This window comes from Sminthopsis crassicaudata, chromosome 2, assembly GCF_048593235.1.
Source record: "Sminthopsis crassicaudata isolate SCR6 chromosome 2, ASM4859323v1, whole genome shotgun sequence".
Classification (NCBI taxonomy): Eukaryota; Metazoa; Chordata; class Mammalia; order Dasyuromorphia; family Dasyuridae; genus Sminthopsis; species Sminthopsis crassicaudata.
In genome coordinates, this window is record NC_133618.1 from 30,715,725 (window position 1) to 30,741,298 (window position 25,574).

Consider the following 25,574-nt stretch of genomic DNA (forward strand, 5'->3'; position numbering starts at 1 on the left):
TTCAGTGATCAGCTTTATTATTGATTCTTTTATAAAGTCTTTACTCTAAAAAGCTAGATGTATAAGACTAAGAATTAGCTTCAAAATATTATTACTTGATGAAATCTCCTTACTGTTCAGATCTAGAATCAGATGAAAATCTCCAGATTTCTTAGCCATGAACTTTAGCAATCATGTAGTCCAATTTCAGTATTATATAGGTAAGGAAGAGGTATAAAGAGAGTGAATGTCTTCTTCAAAATTGTCTTGTTCAATGCCAAAACTTTGTGGATAAGGAAAAAAAAAAAGAATAGAAAGAATAAATTATTATTGAGATATATTTAAAGGCATAAATAGACACTAGTGCCCAGTATTCCTGACTTTTATACCAAAGTTAGCAACAAGGTATATGGGAATAGGTAGCACCTAAGAGCAAATGCTTTATCTGAAGTGTATTAATTGCATGACCATGGACAAATGATTTCATTCCACATAAAATATGGATAATAATCCCCAAGATGTCTACCTCAGAAGTTATCTAAAAAGATTAGATCAGATAATGGATAGAATGGACAATAAAGAACATTAACTTATGATGCACATGACAAATTATATTACACCATCATCATACAGTGGTAATGAAATCAACAAGAAAGGTGAGGACATTGAATACTTAAATTAAGTTTGTGTTACAAAGGGAAATTCAACAACGAGACAAACTTGTTCTTCAAATTTTTAACATGTTTACAACAGATATATTGAAGCTTAAAAACTTGATAATTATTTACATAATTTCTATACCTCCTCTAACTCCCATTCATATGGCCACAAGATACACACACACATACACACACACACACACACACACACACACACACACACACATATCCCTACATACACATTTAATCAAAATTGAAGTGATGGCAGTGACATTACTATTATTTTTCCCTACCTCCATGAACTACAAGGATGATTATATCAATTCTCTGTTTTGCTTGTAAATTTGGATTTGTTGGCATTGTATAATCTAGATTTACTAAGCTCAGTTTTTTACTCTACCTAACAGGGTACTCATAGTCCCTGCCAGAGATGATAAAGAGAGCACTTCTTGAATATAAATACTATAACTTTCTCAGAGCAGAGATGCAAATGCAGAGAATGTCTATGAAGACTGGATTTTGCATTTTGATCTCTAATTAAGGTGGAGATTCATCAAATCATATGCAATTGAGCATCTCCCCCATGGTCAGGTAGCTAAAGATTAGTTAATATTGCATTTTTTACAGGTATCTAAATAAGCTTTCTCAACCAGTCATTTCAAATAAAAACATATAGATACATATATTTTTAAATCCTTCAGATTTTTGGACAAATGACATTTGATTTCCCTAAAAAAGGTTTGAGTGGTAAACCAGTAATTTAGAAAAAAGAATGAGAATTCCTAGGCTTTCTTTTTCAACAGTTACACATATAGACAGTATGTTTTAAATAGGATCCCTTTCCAAATATCCACAAAATCATAGATTTAGAGCTAAAAGGAAAATTAAAGGCCCTTGAATTATATTCTTTCATTTTATAGATAAGAAAACTGAAAATAAGAGGTAAAGTAACTTAGGGCCATATAAGCATAACAACTTGCATATATGTAGTACTTTACTATGTTTATAAGGTTTGACATGTTATTTCATTTCAGTCCTCATAACAATCTTATAAGTTAAGTGGGATTATTATCATCCCAATTTTAAATATGAGGAAACTGGAAATGGGAAAATTTATATGATTTCCTCAGGAACAAACAACTAGTTAGAATCTAAGAGAAGATTTGAATTCATTTCTTACTGACAAGTAAATTTCCATCTATACAGAATGCCATCTGCCTCCAACTTCAGCCATTGCCTGAGGTTTCTTACTTTCTAGTTACCTAGCACAGTACCCAGAGGTACTTAATAAATCTTTATTGACAGATTCACTAAATTCGTATATTGTTAGCATGGATGGGGGAAGGATAGACAAAGTTTGGGATTTCTTAGCTAATAAGTGGAGAGCAGATTGAATTCAGGTGTTTTTTAACCTTCATTCCAGAATTCTCTTATCACCCAATATATCTTCTCAAAAGATAAGTTCAGTAAAAGTAAGGACTTTTCTTTTTTTTTTTTTTAATTCTTTGTACTTTTATCCCCAGTGCCTAGCATAATATTTGACATGTAGGTAATATTTTACAAATAGTTGTTGATTGATTCACATGATCAATTTGCACTATTAATATAAATCACAACTCCCCCACACCTCTCAATTGCATGTGACTTTTATCAAGGTTTTTAACCACTGTCCTGAATTCACATATTCCAATAATAATTGATTGATTTATATTAGCAGTTCTCTTGCTTACCACATTTTTTTTTCCTCATAAAAAAAAGACCAGATTAGACACGGTTTTATTGAACCCTGACTTTCCTTCTCCTGTATAATAGTGCTTTTGGCAGTGGCAACCTGTTTGTCTCTACTACACATCTCTCCATTGAATTTTATCTGATCTCAAGTTAATTTTTTCATAGATAGTGTTGTTCTATGGCAAGAAGCCATTTAGTATTTCTGAAAGAGAATAAATGATAAAGGAGAATGGGCCACAATAAAAAAAAAATATTTATATGAAATGAACTTTAAAACATTTCTGATTCATTAATAAATGGTTAAGTTTTGATCAATTCGAATATAGTTTGTTTTAATCCATGCATTTTCCCCCTTATTTTCACTTATTTCACTCCTTTGTTATTATTCTATTCTTCCTAATTATCTTGCAATATGTAATATTCATGGCTATGCATTGCATTTGTAAGGCAGCTCTCTTGAATGATAAACCCAGGAGATACTGTTTCCCATATCATTATACAGGCTACTGATTTGTGTCCATATTCTGCATACTTTGAACACAGCCACTGCATAAATTATGGCTCCTCTGTAGCTTTGTAAGCCTAATAATAGGTTGACAGCATATAACATAAATAAGCTTACATTTTTAATACTATCAAACTAATAAGCTGTAGATCCAAGATTCTGTTCCTGATAAGGAAAATGGGTTTAGAGAAAAAGACAATTTAGGAGGGATATCTGCAAATTATCCTCAATCCTGTTTGAGGGTAGCCAACAGGCTATAAACACATTGATGAGTTAGGGGGATATCTACCTGAACTAAGTTAAGACTCCCTCTAGTAGAATGGGCAGATGAGAACAATTTATTCCAGTAGTCATAATGGTGGTGTGTGTGCCAGTGTGGTGGAGATATTAGAGTTTGGTCAGACAATGAATATGCCAAGGTCATCCACTATATTCCGGGCCATTGCCAATTATCTTGATTTTTGCCTTACCACTGAACTTCAATCACTCAGAAAGAGCACCTTTTTTCAATTCTGTTTGACTTAAATCCAAATCACAAGAAAGTCAAGGAATCACACATGGGTCCTTTTCAAAAACAAAGGATGAACAAAAACAACAAAGATTTAAACATCAAAAGATTAGGAATGTTGCCAAATGATTCTTGGTTCCTAAGATCATAAATGTAGAAGTGGAAGGACCTTAGAAATACTTTCATTCAAAGCTTTCATTTTACAGGTAAGACAACTGAAATCTATTGAAATTAGATGTTGCCTAAGGTGATGAATCTAGCAAACACTGGAAATAAAAAAAAAAAAAAAATGGCACCCAATTACTTAAATAATTATCTTACTCTACTATTAACAAATGTATTAATTCATTTATAAAACACCATCTCTTTCATTAGATCGATAAGATATAAAATATCATTTAAGGATATGTGTTATATGTTTTCAAAATGATTTCAAGGGTGGCTATCTCAAAATAAAAATGGCCAAAATTGTTTGGATTTAAACCAACATTACCACTCCCTCGACTAACCTTCCAAATTAAAAGATTTGGTCTGTTTGTGTTTTCATCCAACGAATTTAATGAAGAAAATCAATATGATTATATAAACACATATATATGTGCATATACATATATATATTATTAAGGAGAACCACTTCCATTTATTATGATCCATCTCAAACTTCTATCATTCTTTTGTTTTGAAATGAATACCTAACAAATCAACCATTTTCATGTATCTGAAAATGGAGGACAAACAGTTACTTCTGCAAATAGGAACAGAAGCTACCCCCTTGGGGACCCAACTGGAATGGGTCATTTAAACAACACAACTCTTATTTTCTCTCCTTTTCTTTTCTTTTTCTTTGCTATTTTTCCTTTTTCCCCTCTTTTCTTTTCTTTTCTCTTCTTTTTTTCCCTTTATTTTTCTCTTTCTCTTTCTCTTCTCTTCTCTTCTTTCCTTTCTTTTTTGTTTTCTTTTCTCTTTCTTTTTTTTTTTTCTTGCCTATGTCTAATCTTTGCCTTATCTTTGTCTTGCCTTTTCTTTTCTGTTTGTATTCTATTCCCTTGGTTCACATAGGATATCATACCTTCTTTACTCAGCCAAAAGGAATGTAAGTTTGAATTGCTGAAAACTCCCAAGAGAGCTTGGAGTTTACTAGGAAATCACTCTAGCTTTCATTGATTTACCAACAATAGATCTCAGGCCAAGCCCACTTGGTCATTGTTTCAATCCAGATCAACTCAGAGCAAACACAAATGTTATTTGTTTTTTTCTGTTTTAACCAGAAACCCTGGGGATTTTTCCTTCCCAGATCTGTGTTAAAAATTAGTCAGGATGCTGTTGCTTTGACCCAACGTTGCTATGTCCTGTCCTAAGGACACTGTCCTTAGAATGTTCAGTTCTTGAATGAACTGAAAAGTTACAAGTTCTTAGAAGTATCTCTGAAAATAGCTGCATAAAGCTTCTGCAGTTTGGGACAGTATATGCTTCACCCCAGAAACAGCCCTACTTTAACAGATTAAAAAGTCAAATAATAGTCTGGGAAAATAAGCAAACAACAGAAAAAAAAAAAATCTGAAAATAGAAAGTTACTATGATGACAGTAAACTAAAAAGAAGAAAACAAAGTCAAAGCTCCTACATCTAAAGCCTCCAAGAAAAAGATGAATTGGTTTCAGGTTATAAGAGAGCTCAAAATGATTTTGAAAATCAAGAAAGAGAAGGAGAGAAAAAATTGGATGAAAATGATGCAAGAAAATGTTGAAAAAACAATTTAATGATTTAGTAAAGGACATGTGCACACGCACTCCTACACACATACATAAATACTGAAGAAAATAATACATTACAAAAGAGACTTGGGTGAATGAAAAGAGAGGAGAAAAATTCACTGAAGAAAAATCCTCCTTATAAATTAGAATTGGCCAAATGGAAAAGGAAGTATTAAAGCACACTTTTAAATGTGAAATTAAAAAAACAGAAAACAAACAAACAAACAAAAACAACAACAATAAAATAATAAAACAAAACCAAAAGAATGGAAAAAAGAAGAAGATGGTTCTGGGGTGTAGTCAAGATGGCAAAGTAAAGTCAGGAAGCTGCTGAGGTTTCCCAATTTCCCTCAAAAAACACATGAAACCAAGCTTCTAAGCAGAGTCTGATAGAATGAAACACTCTGTAACTAAAGATATACTTTAAAAACTTCAAGAAAGGTCAGTCTCATTGGGGTGAAAAGGATGTTCAGCCCAGGACAGATAGATGGGTTATGGGAAAACTGGTTAAAGGTTCTTAATCACAGCAAATCAGCAATTAAGGCCATCACTGGCTCAGCAGAGGAGAAAATCAGTGGAATAGTTTCCATTCACAGCTCAGAAGCTCTGTTTCCTAAACAGAGCATGCAAAGCCATCCCTTACAAAAACAAGGGGCCTCTGTGCTGAAAGCCAAAACTCAGACCTGCAAAGAAAGCTTGAGACAGTGCAACTTTTACTCCAGGAGCAAAGCTTCATCTTAAAAGTAAAAAAAGAGGAAATGCCAAAAGAATAGGAAATAAAATGAATAAGAAACAGAAAAGAACCTTGACCATATGGTAACAGGACATACCAAAACACAAACTCAGACAAAGATAGAATGTGCACATAAGAAATCTAAAAGAGTGAGATAAATTGGTCTCAAGCCCAAAGAGACTTCTTGGAAATGTTTATAAAAAAGCTTCAAAAGGCAAATAAGAGAGGGAGAAGGAAAAAAAAAAAAAAAAAGAGAGATTTGGATGAGAGTCAACAGTTTGGAAAAGGAAGGGGGGAAAACTGTCTGAAGAAAATCACTACTTAAATAGTAGAATAAATCAAATGGAAAAAGAGATATGAAAGGTAACTGAAGAAAATCACACATTAAAAAAAGGGGGCAAATGGAAGCTAATGATTTTGTGAGACATCAAGAATCCATCAAACAAACTGAAAAAAAAAAAATGAAAAAATGGAAGAAAATGTGAAATATCTCATTGGAAAAAATATCCAACCTGGAAAAATTGATTCAGAAGAGACGATTTAAAAAAAAAAAAAAAATTGACCTACCTGAAGGTTATAACCAAAAAAGAAGCCTGAAAAGCATTCTTGAAGAGATCATTAAAGAAAACTGCCCCAATATTCTAGAAACAGAGGGGAAATACTCATTGAAAGACTCCATTATTCACTTCTACATAGAGATTTCATGAGAAAAATGCCAAGGAATAATTGCTGTAAATCGCCAGTAAAAAACAATTCAAATATCAAGGAACGACACTCAGGATCAACTAGGATCTGCCAGGTTCTACAATAAAGTATCAGAAGGTCTGAAATATCATATTCCAGAAGCCAAAGAACCTGGGATTACCACCAATAATTAACTACCCAACAATATTCAGCATCATCTTTCAGGGGAGGAGATCGAGCTTCAAGGAAATTAGACACTTTCAATTATTTCTATTGAATAAAACAGAATTAAACAGGAAATTTAATCTACCAACACAGAACTCAAGAGAACCATATACACATACATATATATTTAAAGGTTAAACTGCTTACATACCTAGATAGGAAAACAATATCATTGCCTCTTAGAAATTGTATCTGTTACTGGGGCAGACAAAGGAGTTATCAAATGGCCTGAAGCTATGATTGTGAAGGGACTAATGTGATGTGATTAAAAGAAAGATAAAGACATTAAGGAATGGGAAAAGATCTGTACTGGAAAAAAAGGGGAATGGGAAGATATAATGGAACAATTACAAGAGGCTCAAAATAGGGAGAGGAGGCAAACAGCTGCTTGAGCTCCAAGTTTTCTCTCAGAACTTACTTCATGACAAGCCTCAGAATTAATGCTTGACAGAAAAGAAACCCACAAATAATCACCAATGGAAGACATCCTTGAAATTTGCCAGAAAAAGTCTATGTTTGCTAGGGAGAGAGGACAAACAGGCTTGGCACAGACTGAGGGCAAGCAGAGAGAGCAAAGCAGGCAGCTTACACTGCTCAGACCTAAGGAGGGAGGGGTGCAATCTCTTCTGTTTCTTCAAAATGACTTTTATCCCAGTGTGGATACTCTGTCTTGGCAGCAAGCCAGGACTAGCAGAGGTGTAAACACTGGAGGTAAAGAATAAAACCTCCGGAAAGTTAGCATCTCTCGGGACTGGCCACCCCCACCCCCAACTGGAGTGACTCAGCACATTCTTAGAGCCTCAGAGGGCAAACACAGCAAAGCCATCACTGTCCTGCTAGTGCCTTGCTGTTGTCTCCCACAGTCTGTAGAGAAACCCAGTATTACCATCCAGCCCCATCCCCCCACCCATTAACAGACCAATTGTTTCTCTTGTCAATTTGTTTTCTTCAATTCCTGCTCTGACAAAATGAACAAAAAATTTAAAAGGGCTCTATCCACTGACAGTTTCTGTATGGAGAGAGAACAGACTTCAAACACTGAGGAGACTAAAAGCAGATTGTCTCCAGAGGAATCCCCTAAGGGGAATATGATCTGCTCCTCAATACATAAGACTATCATAGAGGAAATCAAAAAGGCTCTCACAAGAGAGCTAGAAGAGAAATGGGAAAAGGAAAGGGAAGCTTGGCAAGAGAGTCTGGAGAAGTCATCCCATGCATTTAAAGACAAAGTGGATGAAGAAAACAAATCATTGCAAAATAAAATTAGTGAGTTGGAAAAATAAAACAGCTCTCTAAAAAATAAAATGGATGAAATGGGAAAAAAATTCATAGAAGAAAAAAACTCACTTAAAACTCAATTGGACAATTACAAAAAGATATAAAAAATGTGAGTGAAGAAAATACATCATTGAAAATTAGACATGAACAAGTAGAAATAAATGACTCAAGGAGAAACCAAGAAGTCATCAAGCAAAACCAGAAAAATGAAACAATTGAAAAGAATGGCAAATACCTTATTGGAAAGACAACAGACCTGGAAAACAGATCCAGGAGAGACAATTTGGGAATAATCAGACTCCCTGAAAAATGTGAGGAAAAAAGAACCTGCACACTATTTTCCAGGAAATTATCAAAGAGAACTGCCCAGACGTTTTAGAAACAGAGGGTAAAATAGACATTGAAAAAATTCAACAATCACCTACTGAAAGGGACCCTAAAATAAAAATGCCAAGAAATATAGTGGCCAAGTTCAAGAACCATCAAACAAAAGAAAAAATATTGGAAGCTGCTAGAAAAAAGCAAGTCAGATATGGAGGATCCACAATAAGGATAACCCAGGATCTAGCAGCATCCACATTAAAAGAACGAAGGGCCTGGAATATGATATTCCAAAAGGCTAAGGAACTTGGTATGCAGCAAAGAATAACTTACCCAGCAAAAATGGGCATTCTTTTCCAGGGAAGAAGACGGACATTTAACAAAATAAATGAATTCCATCTATTCTCAATGAAAAAACTAGATCTATACAAAATGTTTGATCTACAAATACAGAACTCAAGAGATTTCAGAAAAGATAAAAAGAAATCTTGAGACCTATATTTCTGTCATAAAGATATGTAAAGAACACATGTATGATGTGTCCTAGAAATCAGAGGTGGAAAGAAAATTATATCATAAAAAAGGGTAATGTGCTGGTACTACATCTCATGAGAGGTAAAGGTAACCTATTATATCTGAGAGAAAGAAAGGAGGGGGATGAACATAGTGTATATCAATTGACATATTCGATTTATGGTTAAACTTTTTCTACTTCATTGAAAAGTGGGTGGGAAGGAATAAGCTAAGGGGAAGAGAATACAGAAATTGTGAGGAAAAGGGGTAAAATAGGGGGAGGAACTTTAATGTGGGAGAGGAGTACTAAAAAGGGAGGGCTGTGAAAAGCAAGTGGTGCTCACAAGTTTAATACTGGGGAGGGGGGTAAGAGGGAAGGAAAGGAGAAAAGCATAAGCAGGGGTTAACAGGATGGCAAGCAATATAGAATTAGTCATTCTAACCATAAATATGAATGGGGTAAACTCCCCCATAAAGAGGAAGCAGTTAGCAGACTGGATTAAAAGCCAGAATCCTACTATATGTTGTTTACAGGAAACACACCTGAAACAGGGTGATACATTCAAAATAAAGGTAAAAGAGTGGAGCACAATCTACTATGATTCAGGTAAAGCCAAAAAATCAGGGGTAGTCATCCTCATCTCAGATCAAGCAAAAACAAAAATTGATCTAATTAAAAGAGATAAGGAAGGGCATTATATTTTTGCTAAAGGGTAGCATAGATAATGAAGCAATATCAATATTAAACATATATGCACCAAGTGGTGCAGCATCTAAATTCTTAAAAGAGAAATTAAGAGAGCTGAAAGAGGAAATAGACAGCAAAACTATAATAGTGGGAGATCTCAACCTTGCACTCTCAGAATTAGATAAATCAAACCACAAAATAAATAAGAAAGAACTCAAAGAGGTAAATAGAATACTAGAAAAGTCGATATGATAGATCTTTGGCGAAAGTTAAATGGAGACAGAAAGGAGTACACTTTCTTCTCAGCAGTTCATGGAACCTATTAAAAAATTGGTCATATACTAGGACATAAAAACCTCAAAATCAAATGCAATAAGGAAAAATAGTAAATGTACCCTTTTCAGACCACAATGAAATGAAAATTACATTCAATAAAAAGCCAGGGGAAAATAGACCCTACTAAAAACGCTGGAGAGGATAGGAATAAATGGGCTATTCCTTAAAATAATAAGGAGCATATATTTAAAACCGTTAGTAAACATCATATATAATGGTGATAAACTGGAATCTTTCCCAGTAATATCAGGAGTGAAACAAGGTTGCCCACTATCACCATTACTCTTCAATATTGTACTAGAAATGCTAGCCTTGGCAATAAGAGCCGAGAAAGAGATTGAAGGAATTAGAGTAGGTAATGAGGAAATCAAACTATCACTCTCTGCAGATGACAAGATGGTATACTTAGAGAACCCCAAAGACTCTGCTAAAAAGCTATCATAAATAATTCAGGATACAAAATACATCCACATAAATCCTCAGCATTTTTATAGGTTACCAACACAGTCCGACAGCAGGAGATACAAAGAGAAATTCCATTCAAAATAATGGATGATAGTATAAAATATTTGAGATATATCTACCAAAGGAAAGTCAGGAATTATATGATCAAAATTACAAAACTCTTGTCACAAAAATAAAGTCAGATTAAAATAATTGGAAAGACATTAAGTGCTCTTGGATAGGCTGAGCGAATATAATCAAGATGACAATACTCCCTAAACTAATCTATTTATTTAGTGCTATACCAATCAGACACCCAAGAAACTATTTTAATGACCTAGAAAAAATAACAACAAAATTCATATGGAAGAACAAAAGATCCAGAATTTCAAGGGAAGTAATGAAAAAAAAATCAAATGAAGGTGGCCTAGCTGTACCTGATCTAGAACTATATTATAAAACAGCAGTCACCAAAACCATTTGCTATTAGCTAAGAAATAGACTAGTTGATCAGTGGAATAGGTTAGGTTCACAGGACAATATAGTGAATAAAAATAGCAATCTGGGACACTGATGGATTGTTGGTGCAGTTGTGAAAGAATCCAACCACTCTGGAGAACAATCTGGAATTATGCCCAAAAAGTTATCAAACTGTGCATACCCTTTGATCCAGCAGTGCTACTAATGGGCTTATATCCTAAAGAAATACTAAAGAGGGGAAAGTGACCTGTATGTGCCAAAATGTTTGTGGCAGCCCTTTTTGTAGTGGCTAGAAACTGGAAAATGAATGGATGCCCATCAGTTGGAGAATGGTTGGGTAAATTATGGTATATGAATGTTATGGAATATTATTGTTCTGTAAGAAATGACCAACAGGAGGAATATAGAGAGGCTTGCAGAGACTTACATCAACTGATGCTGAGTGAAACGAGCAGAACTAGGAGATCATTATTATACACTTCAACAATGATACTGTATGAGAATGTATTCTGATGGAGGTGGATATCCTCCACATAGAGAAGAGTTAATCCAATTCCAATGGATCAATGATGGACAAAATCAGCTACACCCAGAGAAGGAACACTGGGAAATGAGTGTTATTTTTGTTTTTTTCCCCAGGTTATTTTTACCTTCTAAATCTAATTTTTCCTTTGCAACAACAACAACAAAATTCAGTTCTGCACATATATATTGTACCTAGGATATACTGTAACATATTTAATATGTTTGGGAATGCCTGCCATCTAGGGGAGGGGGTGGAGGGAAGGAGGGGGAAAATTCAGAACAGAAGGAGTACAAGGGATAATGTTGTAAAAAATTACATATATATATATATATATATATATATATATATATATATGTACTGTCAAAAAGTGTTATAATTATAAAATTAATAATAAAAAAAAGACATTGAGAGGTTAAAAAAAAAAGAGGCTCAAAATATCTATTACAATGAAAGGTGAAAAAAGGAAGAAAGATGGACATTTTCTGAAGTTTGACCTCATCAGTTTTGTCTCTAAGAGGGAATAATTTAATCATTAAGTTGAGTGTTATTATCTAATTGTAAAAAGAAGTAGGCAGAGAAAGCAAAAAAGAGAAGGGAGAAACAGGATAGAAAGGAGGGCAGAAACACTGGGGAAAAAGGGAAGGAGAAGGGTGGATAGAAGATAAGGTAGTAGGTGGACTGGATTAAAAAAGCACTTATAAGAGAAGGGAGGAGGGTGATAAGAGTTAAGATAATGGGTGGGGCAAGTAAAAAGAAAACATAGGACTAAGGACAAAATGGAAAGGACAGGGGAGAAAATAGAATAGAGGGAAATACAGAGCTGGTAATCATAACTGTGAATGTGAATGGGATGAACTCTACCATAAAATGGAAGCAAATAGCAGAGTGGATTAAAAAATAGAATCCTACAATATGTTGTTTTCAAGAAATACATTTGACCTTCCCCTCTCAGAATCAGACAAATCTAACCACACAATAAACAAGAAAGATTTAGATGCATTAGAATTTTAGCTCAGTAGCAGACAAAGGAACAAACTAAAATAAAACTATTAGTTTAACTCATACTGAATTGCAATTTTATTGTTCCAGAGCTTCTAGAGAAAAATAAAATTGTTTTAGTGTGCGTTATTAGGTTTTTATATATAATGAAAAATGAGGCAGACAATTTTATTTTTCATTCATATTAAAGAAGAAACAAAAGGTATAATATGTTAGTATAAAATGTCAGTCCCTACTAAGCTGAATTTAATTGAAAGTATTTCTTTGTTGTTACTGTTATTGTATTAGTGGTGCTGGTAGTCATAGTAACCATAGTTGCAGCAGCAGCAGTAATAGTTGTTGTTGAAAAGAGGTGCGTTTAACAAGAGTGAAGAACTGAAATAATTTTTACTGCAAAAGCCAAAACTAAGTAGGGCATTTAACATAAAAATTCCTCAGACAAATGAACTAGAAGAGGAATAAGAAATCATCAAAAGCACAAAAAATTCAAATTAATTATTGTTTCTGTTATTGATAAGGTGATGAGTAACTTAAGTTAACATTATAGAATTTTAAAAATTAGTGTTAACATAAATATATTAATTAAATTGCTTAAAATTTTACTATCTTTCACACTTTTGGAAGGTAAAGAATTTAGAAACTAAGGTCAACAAAACAAAAAAGGAATTAATTTTGTAGATTTCTAAAAGAAAAAATGGAGGAAAGTCCAAAAATATAAAACTGTATAGAAAAAAGAGATTTTGAAGAAAAAATATGTGACAATAGATAAACTTATAAGAAAAAAATAGATGATTTAAATTTCATAATTTAAATATAAATATAAATTTCATTTATAGATAAATTCAAGTTTCATAAAGAAAATAAGTGTTTTAAAATAATAAAATGTGCCAACTTGGTGGAAAAACATTTTAAAGTCTCTATTGGAAATCTTTAGGAAATTGATATAAATCTAAAGTAAACAATATTATTATTATTTTTTTTTTACTTAGGAAAAGTGGTTAATAAATGCAATTAAGTTAGAAATAAAGAAATATAAATCATTAAAACACATGTAGCAAAAATTGACCAGGTAATTGCAAATTAAAACAACTCTGCCTTAATTCTTCACATGTAATTATTTGAGGAAAAGATATATGTTAATATAATCATTTTTAGATTTTTCTACCAGGATTGAGCTTGATTTGCATAAGGGCAAAGTTGCTCAAAGAAGTCTATCTTTATGTCCCAGTTTAGGCTTTACATCCACTTACTTTGGACAACATGGGTCATCTCTTATGGCCAGTCATTCTCCTCTTCTTTCCACCTCTTCCTTTTGTCACAGAAATAAAATCAATACAACTATTACTTTTGAAAAGCACTTGACAATGAACTTCCTTATGACTCCACTCACAATAACTGTGACCCCAGAAAATATAATGGTTTCACGGACCAATGCTTGCATTTCCTTTGAATATGTTGGAAGCATTCCAATCAGTATTTAAGTTACTAGATATAAGCTTCTGCTTCATTTTTGTATTTACATTCTCAATGCCAAGTATACTCTCTGACACAAATTAGTCATTTGAAAAATGCTTTTATGGTCACCAATGTAGTCAAGTCAATATTTTAGGAACTATGTAAAGACAAATACATTAATCCATGGATGGTGGCAATGTAAATGTTCTTATTTCTATTGAAAAATAATTTTGAATTCTTACATATGAAACTATTCATATCCTGTGGAAAAGTTATCAGATAGCTACTCATATAAGGAAGTCAATGGGGGAAATGCCTCTTTAATATAAAAATATTAATAGAAGTATTCTCTGTGCTGAAAAAAAATTAAATAAATATTCACCCAAAATGAGCATAATTGTAAATAAATCATTCTCACCTAAGGAATGCTAATTATAAAGAATTCTGATAACATAAATATAAGTAGATGAAGAAATACTGATGAGGAAAAAAACTACATTCACAATAATAGTAAAAATGTGAAGGAAAAGTCACCATAAGACAATTAGCTAAATGAAGTGGAAAATTATTATTGTTGATTGCTGAAGTTAAAATAGATATCTTTCCCTTATATGAAGAGCTGAAGAACTATGAGTGCACATATATTAATATTGTATTTTCTATATCTGTATTAGAAGAGTTTGTTTCTTAACTTGGAAGTTAACATGGAAGACTATTTAGAAACAACTAATGAAAACATTAACATAGAAATTTAATTAGAAAGACTAAAACGTGCTATGTAAATGTTGGTGTTTTAAAAATCAGCTATTATTAGCTAGTTAGAATAAGGTAACCATAATTTTGTCCAAGGTACTAAAATGTAGGGTCTTTAATGTTATTGATAGACTTTCAGCAAGGAGAAATAACTGAATTTAAAACCAAATAGTAAAGTATCTAATGGCTTGTTTTCTTCTACCCATTCCCCAGTGGTTATTTTGAAGATTAGTTCTCCTCCATCCCTATTTTACTCTTTCCCCTAGTATTATCAGTCTCCCTAGATTTGGCTTCATGCTTTCTGTTCATAAACTCTATAGATATAGGGTCTGTATCTCTTTTCTACATATTACAACCCTTCATAAACTTCGAAAACAACAAATGTTTCCCTTTGGCTTAGATTGCATAGGACCATAGAATTAGACCTGCAAGTGAACTCATGTCCCCATTTTACAAATGAGGAGACAGACATAGAGAAGTTTAGTGATACAACAAAGACCAAGTGTTCTTTTAATCATTTATTTTAATCATTCCAACTTCAGAATACATGTAAATATTTTGTGATGAAAAATCAACACTGTCTTGAGTGCTTTTCCAAATCTCTACCACCAGGTCCTTGAAAAATTCCCAAGGCTTTCCAATATCAGACAGATACCACCTTCTATTAAAACTGTATTTCTTCTTTATCTAAATGAAAATTAATGGCAATCCTTCAAAAGCATTCTACTCATTAGATGTAAAACACATTTTAAATTATAAAAGCTAAAAGGTAAGACTACCCATCTCCAGGCCCTTTTAGACATAATTATCTCCAAGGTGCACTTAGTATAATTGATTCCTAAGTGATTCATCTGAGTTTCCTCTCAGACTTGCTTGGTGATCCTCCCTAGAGGTACACACTTTTATTCATAGAAGAGGGCAACACTAATTCATGAAATGAAGATACCTGAACAAATCATGCCATCATGAGGCTGAAGAGCACTCCAAAGACCTTTTAATTTAAGCCAATAAACATATTACTAAGAAATATCAAAAGCACCTTGAGTAGCATAATTGGACAATTGCATACTTATTATGCACTAGACTTCTTATATCCATGAAAGTTGCTATTGGAGACAATCATAATATATTTGTGAAACTTGATATTAAAGAAAAATCACATGTATATATATATGCATATATATGCAGAAGTATTTTATATCTACAACATAGTTCAATTAGCCTTAAACTATCAAGCAAGTTGTAGGAGAAGGAAAAGTTCTAAAAATGAACAGAGGAGGAAGTGTGAGGAAAAAAGGAAAGATCAAGATCTTTCCCTAGAGCAAGAGGATTTAAATGAGGAATTATGGTATGATTCTCTTGAAGAAGCTTCAACCCTGCCTAGAGAACAGATTATTGACAGGCCCACATCAACCCCACCTTCAGAGATGGAGGAAGAAAGAGGGGAAGAGGCAGAAACACAAACAGAATTGCCTGTGAAGCAGCCTAAGCCTATGACAAGATTAGAAAAAGCATTGGTTAAAGCTAAGAGAGAAGGACAGGATATAAGTGATTTTATACATGCATATCCTGTGATTGAAGAGATTGATTCTGTAGGTAAAAAAAGGAGAAGATATGCACCTTTAGATTTGAATAAAATTAAGGATTTGAAAAAAGGTTGTACCCTTTATGGGGCTACATCAGCTTATGTCAAAATGTTACTAGATGGTTTGTCTTATGAAGTCCTAACCCCGAATGATTGGAAATCCATAGCAAGGACATGTCTGGAACCTGGAGAAAATTTATTATGGCTTGCGGAATTTCATGAATTATGTAAAATTCAAGTCAGATGCAATTTGGAAATAGGAGTTAACACACAATTCACTTTTGAGCACTTAGCTGGTGAAGGTCAGTATGGAGAGAATTCGGAACAGATTCATTATACCATGACAATATATGAACAAATTGCTAAGGCTGCAATAAAAGCTTGGGGTGTCCTTCCTGGACAGAAAGATCATGGAGAGGCTTTCACTAAAATACAGCAAGGTCCCAATGAACCTTTTGCAGATTTTGTGGGACGTTTGCAAACTGCTGTCAAAAGAACTATTGGAGAAAATTCAGCTACAGAAATAATGACCAGACATCTGGCTAAGGAAAATGCCAATGAGATTTGCAAAAGAATTATATGGGGATTAGACAAAGATGCTCCTTTAGAGGAGATCATAAGACGTTGTGCTACAGTGGGAACAAATGCTTTTTACACCCGGACAATGATGAATGTGGAAAGACAGGGTCCCTCCTGGCAAGGGCCTTCTAGAGAAACTCGGCGATGTTTTCAATGTGGAAAAATTGGGCATCTAAGAGCTCAGTGTAGATATGGAGATACAGTGAGAAGACAGGGTGAGAGAAGACCTAAAACTCCATGTCCAAAATGTCACAAGGGCCTCCACTGGGCCTCCGAATGTAGATTGACCCAGGGAAATGACAGATGGGGCCCAGCTTCAGCCCCCCAAGTGGGGCATGATGGCAGCCGAGGTTACATCCAGAGAATTTTAAGACATGATCAATCAGCCAAAAGGCAATCAGATGGAAGAAAGGGATTGAAATTAGGAAAAATAGAGTTGTGTGCAGTAGAGACTACCGAGATACTCCCTGGAGAAGTGAAATCTGTTCCTGTTGAGCCTATGGATCCTTTGCCTCCAGGCACAGTAGGCTTGACCATTTCACCTTCTGAGAGTGCCTACAAAACAGTGTCCATCCATACACTGATGTGGGAGACTGGAGAACGTGTATCTAATATCCCAGTCACTAACACAGGCAGACAACGTGTGATTTATCAACCAGGAGAAGTAGTAGCATCAGGCTTATTGTTACGGACCCCTAATAAGCAACCTAGTGATAGTCGCCTAGATTTTGACTCCAATGAACAAAATCCAGGAATATATTGGACAGCAGCTGTGACAGCTGACCGACCTATGCTTACTATTTATATAAACGGAATACCATTTGAAGGATTGGTAGACACGGGTGCAGATCGTACAGTTATTAGAGGTGCCAATTGGCCCGGTCACTGGCCAAAGATTAAAGCAGACACCTATATGTCTGGGGTGGGAGGATCAATAGCAGCAGAAGTTAGTGCTAGGCCTTTGAGATGGGTATTTGAAGGAGAAACAGGAGCTTTTACTCCTTTTGTGGTTGAAAAAATCCCCATCAATCTGTGGGGAAGAGACATTTTACAGCAGATAGGATTACAAATAAGCACTTCGGCTTTTTAGGCAGGGCTGCTGTTGAAGGCCTACCTGCACTTTCACCAGTTCCTATTCAGTGGAAGACTGATTCACCAGTGTGGGTAGAACAGTGGCCCTTAAGAAGTGATAAAATTCAGGCCTTATTAGACATAGTGCAAGAACAACTTGACCAAGGACACTTGCGGCCTTCTCTAAGTCCTTGGAATTCCCCAGTATTTGTGGTGAAAAAGAAATCTGGAAAATGGAGGATGATAACTGATCTAAGAAGAGTAAATGAACAGATGGAAACTATGGGAACTCTTCAGCCTGGACTTCCATCTCCTACTCAGTTGCCAAGAGAATGGCCTCTATGGGTTATAGACATTAAGGATTGTTTCTATTCTATTCCTCTAGATAAGGAGGATATGAAAAGATTTGCTTTTTCAGTGCCTAGTGTTAATTTGGCTGAGCCTTATAAAAGATATGAATGGACAGTTTTGCCACAGGGAATGAAAAACAGCCCTACTATGTGCCAAATGTATGTTGCAGCTGCTCTTGCTCCAGTAAGAAAAGCCTTTCCAAAAGTAATATTGTTACATTATATGGATGATATTTTGGGATGTGCACCTGAGGAACAAATGTTAGAGGCATGTCTACAAAGGACCATGGAAACATTAAAGTACTACAAACTGCATATAGCTACAGAAAAAATTCAAAGACATGCTCCTTTTCAATATTTAGGATATGAAGTATATCCTAAGGTGCTTACAGTACAAAAACTCTCCTTAAGAACAGAGAAGCTAAACACCTTAAATGACTTCCAGAAATTGATAGGAGATATCCAATGGATGCGTCCCGTGCTAGGCTTGACTACCTGTCAATTGCAACCACTATATGATATTTTAAGGGGAGACAGTGCTTTAAATTCACCACGCCAGCTTACAAAAGAAGCACAAAAGGCTTTGAGAGAAGTTGAACTGGCTTTATCCAATGTGGTTGAAAGAGTCACTCAAAAACCCTTGGAAATATCAGTTTTTGCTACAAAAGAGGCACCCACAGCAGTCCTTCATCAAGGAGACAGAGTGATTGAGTGGGTGAACCTCCCAGCACAACCAGAACAAAGCCTTACACCTTACCCAGTGCTTGTGGCTAGGATTTTATTAAAGGCTATTAAGAGAGTAACACAATTATCTGGGATAAGTCCTGAAAAAATATACACATTCTATACTAACGCACAGATTAATGTATGCTGTGAGAACATCCCAGAATGGCAAATTTTATTGGCCACCGCTCCAAATTTTGCACATGGATCTCCATTAAAGATTACCCGGCTACTACATAATTGGCAATGGATTTTTGAAGAAAAGGTTTCTAAGGTTCCTCTTAAAGGACCAACAATCTTTACAGATGCCTCCAAAGAAAATATTTGTGCCATATACTCTCATGATTTAACCATAAAGAGAGTAATCAGGACTCCTTTTCAATCCACTCAACAGAATGAATTATTTGCTATCATGCTAGCTCTCACTTATTACCCAGGAGACGTAAATATAATTACTGATTCAGCCTATTCAGTAGGTGTAGTACAAAGAATTGCCACAGCCCAAATAAAATTTGCAGCCTCCAATATTTATCAGCTCTTTAAGGAACTTCAAGAGCAAGTGAGAAAACATCCAGGCAAGATTTATATCTTGCATGTCCACTCACATAGTGGACTTCCAGGTCCCATTTTTGATGGAAATTCAAAGGCAGATAGCCTTCTAACCATGTTAGCCAGTAGTCCTTTATTTCAGGAAGCACAAGAATCTCATTCTAAATATCATCAGGCTGCTCGAGCTTTACGTTTACAATTTGGAATCACAAGAGAGGAAGCTAGGAGCATAGTAAAAAGCTGTACAGCTTGTCTTCCTTTCCATGCTCCTACACTCCCTCCAGGGAAGAATCCTCGTGGTTTGAGACCCAATGAAATCTGGCAAATGGATGTGACCCATTATAAATCTTTTGGTCGTCTATCTTTTATCCATGTAGTGGTAGACACCTTTTCAGGATTCACATTTGCAATGCCAGCAGCAAAAGAGACAGCCCGAGTGGTCACTGAATTCCTTATACAAGCTTTTGCAATTATGGGTGTGCCACAAGCAATAAAAACAGACAATGGACCTGCATATACGTCCAAACATTTTACACACTTTTGTGCACAGTATAAGATTTTACATACCACGGGCATACCCTTTAATCCTCAAGGGCAGGCAATAGTAGAGAGAAGAAACAGAGATATTAAGACACTCCTCCAAAAACAAAAGAAAGGGGGAGCCACAGGTAACCCTAGAGAACTTCTAAATTTAGTTCTCTATACCATTAATTTTCTAATTTTTGACAAAGATGCACTGGCTCCAGCAGACAGGTTTTATAACCCACCAGAAGGGCAGTGTCCAGTGCGAGCAGCTCCACTGTCCTTAGATAATCGCCAGGTGATGTGGAGAGATCCAGAAAGTGGTGAATGGAAGGGACCAGATAGGTTAACTGCCTGGGGGAGAGGGTTTGCTTGTATTTCTTCAGCAGGAGAAGGAATCAGATGGGTGCCAACGAGTCATATTCGCCTTGTCCACCAGAGAGAGACAGAAAAAGAGAAAGACCTCAAAATAAAGGAGAAGATCTAAGAAACATCTGACACTGAAAGATCATGGATAATAAGAAGACTGTTAAAGAACTTTAAAAACCAGCAGGAATCATTGGACTTCCTCACACAAGATGAGACTAATGGACAATGGACTTATGGACATTTATAAATTTTCAATTTATGATTATTTGATTATGATTATGTTATATACTTCTAGCATGTGTTATGTTACTATGTTACTATGTGCTTATGTAATTTATGTAATTATCTGTAATACTTCCCATATTGATGGATTTATGTTTCAAGGTCATGACTGTCCTATGTTCTAAATCAAAAGAAAGGGGGAGATGTTAGGATTACTAAGTGAGAACTGAGGTTGTCTGGATAGTTACAAGGTGAGAACTCAGGTTGACTTGATAGAGGGGGCAAGCTCATTGGCTGGGGTGGTTCTTCCCAGAAGCCCTTGCATTATCCCACGCCCATTCTCTGGGAGAATAAAAGAAGAGGACTCTCAGAGAAAGAGGAGACTCTGAATTGCATCAGGCTTGACGGAGCTCTCTGCAGGAAGGGAAGTCACTTCTTTGGACAAGAGTTAACAGCAACTGCCTGGAGACAACGGTTCATTACAGGAAGAAGAATCTGTCGGAGAGATTTGAGTAGAAGACACAGCAGATCTCTTCCCAGAGAGCGATCCAGCAGCTTCTGGAGACAACAGCTCGCTACATATATATATATACACACACATATATATGTACATATATACACACATATGTATCTATGTATATGTATGTTTATATGCATACACACTTATGTGTGTACATATAATACACAAATTTATATATACATATGCATACAAATATGTATGTACACTTATATACAAATATGTGTGTACACATTTATACATATAAGTTTATACACATAAACATATATCTTACCCCCTTCAAGGAACTTACATTCTTTTTTTTTTTTTTTCTTTTTTCTTTTTTTTTTTTTGAGGCTGGGGTTAAGTGACTTGCCCAGGGTCACACAGCTAGGAAGTGTTAAGTGTCTGAGACCAGATTTGAACTCGGGTCCTCCTGAATTCAAGGCTGGTGCTCTATCCACTGTACCACCTAGCTGCCCCTAACTTACATTCTTTGAAAAATACATTGTATGATCTTGTATTCAACCTATTATAATTGAATAGTAATCAAAACCCAATCATCCCCAAAGGTGATCTGGGAAGACTTTAGTCTAAGAATAGTGAAGAAGAAAAGTCAGTATGAGGAGAAATGTGAATGAATAGAGATGGAAGATCATATGTTAAATTCAGGGAATGGATATTGGTTCTGTTTGGAAGGAATATGCCAATGTAAAAGCAAAAACATGAAATAATATTCAAAAGACAGGTTCAGTTCAGATTGTACAGGGATTCAAATTTTCAACTGAAGAACTGACATTTTATCCTAGGAAGAATAAAGAGCAAAAGACAGCTTTGGGACTAATGAGTGTCATTATCAGGACTGTGTCTAAGGAAGGTGGTTTTAGTAGGCAAGGAAAATGGTTCAAGAAGGAGAAAAACTGGTGGCAGAACAATCAATTAAGATACACTTTCTTTCATCTCAGGAAGCATTTACTGGAGAAAAAGAAAAACTATCCTGGCAAATGTTGACAAATTGCTATCATAGGCTAAGTAATAGCTAAGATTTACCAAGCACAACTACCTGAAGCAGCAAACCACTGAAGGAAAGACAAGAAGCAGTATGTGACTAGTGAGTAAAATGACTGTCAATATCTGAATACTAAATATGCTTTCAAGGGAGAATTTCAGTGAAATGGAAGTTGTTAACTCAGTTATGTGAATATCACAATCAATAAGTTTATATATTTATCTGCTCATAAATTCTTCAAGTGCTTATTGAAAGCCAACCTTATTGCTAAGTCATTTCAGCCACATCTGACTCTTTGTTACTTCAATTAGAATTTTCTTGACAAAGACACTGGAATGGTTTTGCCATTCCCTTCTCTAGCTCATTTCACAGTTAAGGAACTGAGGAAAACAGAATTAAGTGACTTACCCAGAGCCACCCAGCTAATAGATAAGTGTCTGAGTTAGATTCAAACTCACAGAGATGACTTTTCCTCACTTCAGTTCCATTAATCTATCCATTGTGCCAACTTTATCCAAGTAATTATGGTTATCAAGTTAAAAATGGACACAGTCCAAGGTTCTGTCCTCCAAAATTACAGTGTACCCCAAACTACTAGTTCTACTTCAAAACTGGCTCCCATGATCATCGAGAGGTTACAATTATCTCTCTTAGAGAAGAGGCTTGTATTCCTTCTACTAATACTAGCCAATTGACAACACTAACAATATAAACTCAAGAAGTATTAGGAATGGTAGTTTCACCTCCCCCCCCAAAAAATCTGATACTTTATTTCCATTTCTTCACAAACAGCAATCCAGGAAAAAGCCTTTATGAAGATTTTATTGTCAACTTCTTCTGTATTCCTTGGCTTCTTAGCAACCATGGCTATTGAACAAGGGGAAAAAAATCACTGACATCAAAATCCTAATTTGTCATAAAATTAAAAGTTAGAAACATACATAATATTATGAATAGAAATAAGATTAAGAAGCATTGCCATTTGCTGAAATGTCCTATATACTATTTCCTCTATTATAATGTAAGCTTATTGAGAACAGAGATTATTTCTCTTTTTGTATGTATCAACTATTATTCTAGTACGACACATTGCATGTAAATATTTTAAATTGTTATTTTAATTCATTAATCTCATGAAGCTAATCATTTTTTTTTAAATTTCCTTGATTAAAGTTGGAACTTGAGGGATATAGGTTTGTAGTGAGAAGATAAATGAGAGGTCATCTAAATCCACCCATGTCATTTTACTATTGAAAAATAAAATAGGCCAAGAGATCTCATCAAAAACAGGGACTAAATATAAGAATAATAAATTAGAATTCAGTTCCTATGATTCCTAGTAAAGTATTCTTTCCAGGGTCCAAGTAAAGATGAAAGGATCAGATGAATGGCCCAAGTAGAGTGCTCCCTCTCCCTCTACTTCTCCTTCTTCCTCTTCCCTCTTTTTCTTTTCCCCTTCTTCTCCCCCACCTCTCTCTTCCTATTTTATAAGTTTTCTAAAGGAAGAAATTTTTCTATTTTAAGAAATAAAAATATTCTTCATGGGTACATAATAAATCTTGTTTTAGTTTTAAAAGTAACTTTTACTTGATAGACACAAATTTTCTTAGGTATTTAGTTTTGGATAAGTACTTACTGAATAACTGGATTACAAAGTAGATAATGCTATTGGTTATAATTTTCACATAACTGGCAGTTAACATTTCATTGAACTCATCATTTCAAAGTATATTTAAGTGCTTAAATATAACAGGATTTGTAAAAAAAAAAAAAAAAAAAAAATTGCACAATAGTGCTCAAACTCAGATTTTCCATGAGAGAAAACTAGTAAGAACATTTGCCAAAGGTGAGTTATGGGACCTCTGATTCCTTAGATGACTTGATTGGTACAGTTAAGGACTGCTACTGTGAGTTGAGTTATTATAGAAACATCCCCTCATCCTCCCACAAACATATCTGTACAATGCCGGACTTGTAAAACTCAGTGGCTTCCTCCTTTTAGGGTATTTCTAATCTCCACATGCACGTTCTACTGACCCATATCAAAAGTCATGTAACTCCTCACAAACTATCACTCCTGCCCACACAATAATATAAATGTTTCACCCACTTTCCCAAGGACTTTTTTCTCTATCTCTTGACATGACATGAATGCCAATGAAGGAGAGAGACTATTTCTTGAGGAACCCTTTATTTTTTCACATCTCTGACAATAAAAACCCTCTACTTCATTCATGGCATAGCTCTTCCATTAAAGCTCCTGTGATCCCTAGCTAGAGCTCATTTTCTTTTCTCAGACTTCCTTTAGAACATATTTTATATATGTCTTATTATTTTTATTTGTTTAATTTTCTATTTAGTAAAGTTTCACTCTATTGCAAATATTTCTTTGTATTGAAAATTCCCTACTAGGATATAAAGTAGTGGAAATAATATATTATCCGTAGTTTCTGCCCTTCAGAAATTATAACATTGAATGATACATTGAGTAGGAACCTCATACATATTAAATATTTTCTTATTATAAATTACGAGTCTTAGTTAGGATCAAGAGAGCAGGTCTTGGCCCAAGAGTGCCAAAGTGAAATGGTACTAATTAGCCATAGTACTTTAGTAGGATAATAAAAATAGAGCTGAACACCTAAGTATCAAGAACATTTAAATAAAATTCAATGGGTAAAATGTTGGATAGAATTATGGGCTTGAGTCAACTACACAAATTCAAATCTTGTTTTTTATACTACCTTCATGAACCTTAGAAAAACACAACTACCCAAATTTAGTTTTCTCATGGTTAAAATATGAATAATAATAGCTTACAAGGTTATTGTTAGAATTAAATTTAAATGTAAATTTTATAATCTTTAAAGCATTACACAAAAGTTAACTACTTATTTATCATCATCAACATCATCAATTATTAGTGTTGTTAAAAATCAGTCAGATGGATAAAATAAATACCTATTCTTTTCTCCCATAGCCCTGAATTTCTCCCAACAAAGTTTTTCATATTTGAATGAAAAATGGTGTGGCTATATAGCTTATGGGCCAACATTCCTATATGTGGCTTTGAAATAAGAAGGGCTGAGTTCAGATTGCAAGTCTCATAACTTGATACATGCTGGATCAAGAAAAGCTAGGTATCTGTCACTTCAAACCAGAATTTCTTCACTAGAAAAGTAAAAACAAAAACAATCGAGTAGAACATCTCTAAATAGCCTTCCTAAGCTAAACCAGACAGTAAAATGAAGGGCACATTTTTTTTTTTTTGTTTTGGTTTAGGTTTTGTTTTTTTCATTTCACTGCTTTAATGTCTCAAGGAAAATTCAAAACTATAGCTTGTAATTCTTCATCCAGGTTCACATCTGTTGCTCACATTATCTCACTAATTCTGACTATGCAGGAAAGAGATTAAATTTAGGAATCCTTATCAAGCATCTCCTAGTTCTGAGTCTCTCTATTTCTCAACAAAAGGGACAAAATTAAATACGGATCAATGCTCACTAGGATTCAAATTGTTGTCACAACT